The sequence below is a fragment of the Ovis canadensis genome, chromosome 1 (assembly GCF_042477335.2).
Source record: "Ovis canadensis isolate MfBH-ARS-UI-01 breed Bighorn chromosome 1, ARS-UI_OviCan_v2, whole genome shotgun sequence".
NCBI classification, from domain to species: Eukaryota; Metazoa; Chordata; class Mammalia; order Artiodactyla; family Bovidae; genus Ovis; species Ovis canadensis.
This window is the reverse complement of record NC_091245.1, coordinates 65,208,540-65,213,402: the sequence shown is the minus strand read 5'-3', so window position 1 is coordinate 65,213,402 and position 4,863 is coordinate 65,208,540. Positions and strand designations below refer to the sequence as shown.

Below are 4,863 nucleotides of genomic sequence, written 5' to 3'. Positions count from 1 at the left end.
CCCAGTTGCTTCCAAGAGAAAACCCAAACTCCTTGGCAATGCAGCCAAGACCCTTCATGATCTACCCTCAACTTAACTTTTCCAGTCTATTTTGTTGTGGTTATTTAGTTGCTAAGTCGTGGCCAACTCTTTTGTGACCCCGTGTGCTATAGCCTATCCTTTTTCCAAGGGATCTTCTCAGACAGTAAAGAATCTGCCTGAAATGCAGGAGACATGGGTTCGATCCCTAGGTTGGGAAGATCCACTGGAGGACGGCACGGCAAACCACTCCAGTATTCTTTCCTGGAGAATCCCATGGACAGAGGAGCCTGGCAGGATGCAGTCCACAGGGTTGCGAAGAGTCAGACACAACTGAGCAACTATAGCCTGCTAGGCTTCTCTGTCCATGGGAGTTCCCAGGCAAGAATATTCTTGTGGGTTGCTATTTCCTCCTCCAGGGGATCTTCCTAACCCAGGGATCGAACCCTGCATTGGCAGGTAGATTCTTTACCACTGAGCCACCAGGGAAAGCCAGTCTTTGATTTGCTGCGTATTAATTACAAGATATTGAAGAAAGTAAAGCGCTCAGAGTCTGAGCCTTTAGTAGTACCTTCCTCATATAGCTGTTATAAAGATTAAATGACTGACATAAGACATATAGGTCAATGGAATTGAATTGAGAGTCCAGAAATAAATCCTTACATTTTTTACGGTCAATTGATTTTCTACAAGGATGCCAAGACTATTCAATAGCAAAAAATAGTCTTTCAACAAATGGTCCTGAAACAACTGAATATCCACATGCAAAAAACTGAAGTTGAACCCTTACCTCACATCATACATAAAAATTAACTCAAAATGGAACTTAGACCTCAATATAAGAGGTAAACTATAAAACTCTTAGAAGAGAACATAGGACGAAATCTTCATGGACTTGCATTAGGAAATGATTTCTTGATGACATCAAAAGCATGAGATAAAAGAAGAAATAGATAAATTGGATGACATCAAAGTTAAAGAATTTTCACCTAGCTTCAAAGGACACTGTCAAAGGAAGAACACAACCACAGAATAGGAGAAAATATTTGCAGATCACATACCTCCTAAGGAATTTGTAGAGAATATATAAAGAATTCATAAAACTGAACAGTAAAAGGATAATAAAAAATAACCCAATTTTAAAATAGAGGATTTAAATATGTTTATTTCTTCAAAGAAACACATAGATGGCCATTAAGCATAAGAGGCTTAACATCATTAATTATTAAGGAAATACAAGTAAAAACCACAACGAGATGCACCTTCACATCCACTGCTGCTGCTGCTAAGTCACTTCAGTCGTGTCCGATTATGCGTGAACCCATAGACAGCAGCCCACCAGGCTCCCCCTTCCCTGGGATTCTCCAGGCAAGAACACTGGAGTGGGTTGCCATTTCCTTCTCCAAAGCATGAAAGCGAAAAGTGAAAGGGAAGTCGCTCAGTCGTGTCTGACTCTTCCTGACCCCATGGATCGCAGCCTACCAGGCTCCTCTGTCCATGGGATTTTCCAGGCAAGAGTACTGGAGTGGGGTGCCATCGCCTTCTCCGTCACATCCACTAGGATGGCTAAAATAAAAGACAGGCAGTTACAGTTGGGCAGTTCTTTAAAAAATTAAGCATAGTTACCACATAACTCAACAATTTAACTTTTATATAAATATCCATTAGAATAAAAAATATATTTCCATACAATAACCTGTGCCAATGTTCATAGCAGCATTATTCATAATAGTCAACAAGCGAGAGCAACATACATGCCCATCAGCTGATGAAGAAGCCAAATATGGCATATCCATACAATGGAATATCATTGCAACAGAAAGAAAGTACCGATAGATGCTACAACATGGATGAATCTTGAAAAGATGTTAAGTGAAATAATACAGACACAAAAGGTCACATACTGAATTATTTGTTTGAAATGTTCACCAGATGGGCAAATCCACAAAGTACAGTAAGGTAGTGGTTGCCAGGGTGAGAGGGGTGAGAGGAATAGGGAGTCATTGCTGATAGGTAGGTGTTTCTATTTGGGGTGATCAAAATGTTCTGGAATTCGATAGTGATGATGATTACATAATTCTATAAGTATATTAAAAGCACTGAGTTATGCACTTTAAAGGAATTGATATATGATATGTAAATTAATCTTAGTAAAGCTGTTATAAAAATTAAAATTAATTTAAAAATTTTATAAAAGATTACATGAGATACAGTGGTACAGAGTGCTTACTCTTCTAACAAGAGCCTCTATTGTGGCTATATTATTCTTATTCTGCTGTAATGTCCAGATTGCTTTAACATGAGCTCCTTGAAGATAGGGACCACGACTCAAAACTTATATCTTGTTTACTTCTTTGCAGTCCCTGCAAAAATATTTGGCATAGAGAAAAAGATACATACCATAAAACTGTAGACAAATTAAAATGAATTAGTGAGTGAGCAAGTGAGGTTTGTACAAACATTTTCAGCACCTCTATATTACACTGGACTTTGGCCAGTACAATCTGCAAGAATGCTAACCATTCCAAGGACCCTCCATGCTATTTACATCCCTGACCTTAGAGGGAGAGATAATAGGTAGCAAACAGAGAAGAGTGAATCCTGGTGATAATCCTTCAGGCCTTACTAGGCATGACCCTTTCACTGAGTTTCTGTCTGTTGTCCTGCTTTAAAGTTCTTCAGAAATTAACAGAGCCAAATTTAAGAACACAGAAAATCTCAGAGCTAATGAAAAGCCAAGTTTTTATTTATTTTTATTCTAAGTCACAACTTTCTCACAAAAAGTTGCCAAGTGTTCCTTCTGAGCTCTACTGAGATAATATAAGTTGTAATTTTATAATTCCAGTCTCTTTTTTTTACACAGGATTCCACTCTTTCTTCCTGCTGCAATGAGAAATTGGCAAACAGTCATGGAATATTTCCAACCAAGTCTGGATCTGACCTAAAAATCCATCTTAACACAGTATTCTGAGAATAGCAACCTGTTTGACTTACCTTAGCTGTATAATGCATGTGCGTGTGTGCTAAGTCACTCCAGTTGTGTCCAGCTCTTTGTGACCCATAAACCGTAGCCCACCAGGCTCCTCTGTCCATGGGATTCTCCAGGCAAGAATACAGGAGTGGGTTGCCATGCCCTCTTCCAAGAGATCTTCCCAACCCAGGGATCGAATCCGCGTTTCTTACATCTCCTGCATTGGCAGGCAGCCACCTGGGAAGCCCAGCTGAATAACAAATCACCTCAAAGTTAGGTGACTTAAAATAACAACTATTTCTTTTGTTCCTCACTGTTCTGGGGGCTGACTAGGCCCAGTAGATGTTTCTTCTACCCTGTGTCATGATGCTTGGGTTGCGTTATCTGAAAGCTTAACTAGCTAGAATGTTTATGATGACTCGTGCTGACAGCTGCTGCTGGCTCTCTGGGGGCAGTTCAGCTGGGCCATCAGCTGGGAAACCTCAGTCCTTCTCTTCCTGGTTCCTCTGTATCTGGTCAAAGCATATCAGAGGAGCAGCCTCGATTAAAGGGAAGATTTCACAATGGTGTGACTACTAGGAGGAGTGATTCATTGAGAGACTCCATGTAACCAGCTAACACACAGTCTATAGGAACTGGAAAGGAAGATGAATTCTGTTTGGCACTCCTGAGCCTTTGCCATACTTACCTGTTCTAGTCTGAAGCACGTCACAGCTCGAAAACAGACGTGTGACCGGACACAGTAGCAGCACTCTGTGCATGTCCTCCTTCCCCTCCCTTTGCCACCAATCTCCACATATCCCTTGACAGACTCCTGAAACCCAGTGGTGTGTGGAGTGCTCCTTCCACTCGTCACCCATAGAGCTTTGAGAGAAAACCCTTTCAGATTGCCTCAGCCAAAACTTTGTTATCAATAGCAGTTCCTATTTCTGGAAGGCCAGGTGTTTTGCACCAAAAATACAGAGCAGAGACACCAGATGACCCCCTACCCAGACACAGGGACCACTTGGGTCTCATTTGCTCTGGGGTAAATGGCAACTGAAAGCTGGAACCTTGGATAAGACGTAAAGGATGCTGAGACTATACTGGCCAGAAGGGACCTTGCCACAGAGTTACTGAATGGACTGCAGGAGTCTGTGAACCTCCAAAATTGCAGGTAAAATTGTAGATGTCTGTGTTTTTTCTGGAAAAAAGATCTATATTTCATCAGATGTTTTTTAATTGAGCTATAATGGACATAGCATTATATTATTTCCAAGTGTATAACATAATGATTTGATATTTGTATATATTGAAAATGGTCACCACAATAAGTCCTGTTAACATCTCTCACCATACACAGTTGCAACTTTTTTTCTTTTAATGAGAGCTTTCAAGATCCAGATTATTAAAGGGGAGTCCATATTTTGGAAAAGGCTAAGAACTTGATTTCGCATAGAATTATGTGATTATACTTTCCCCATCACTCAAAAGGCCAACTTGCAACTTACCTGAAACCACATCTTCCCACCTCAGATGCAGAAGTGTAGGTTTGATCTGTCGTACACATCATAGTTAAGAGCAATGCAGCTCTATTATTCTCTACTGCCTGGTCTTTTTCATGCCTCTGTTTCTGTCCTCTTGCCCTGGTTTTCTTTCCCTCTCCATATCCTCCCACTCATCTCCTAGTGATTCTGTTTTTAAAATATTTTAACCATATCCCCAGGCATGACATTAACCTGTTTCTAACATTAAATGGGCTATAATAGACAGGACTTTACAACTGGAAGACACTGGATTACCTTCTACCCATAGGGTAACTCAGTCTGAGATAAGAACTAGTAGATTATGGAGAAAAGGTAGTGCACACTCCTGAGTGCCCTTTGTCTCACTCA

General features: G+C 40.6%; 1 long non-coding RNA gene across 1 annotated transcript; it reads right to left on the bottom strand.

Moving 5' to 3' along the window:
• Positions 1-1,155: 1,155 nt before the first annotated feature.
• On the bottom strand, positions 1,156-3,520 carry LOC138429302 (uncharacterized). Its single transcript, XR_011252758.1, has 2 exons — positions 3,013-3,520; positions 1,156-1,584 (listed from the first exon to the last, which is right to left on the bottom strand). It is a non-coding gene; the product is annotated as an uncharacterized lncRNA (long non-coding RNA).
• Between the last annotated feature and the right edge of the window lie 1,343 nt (positions 3,521-4,863).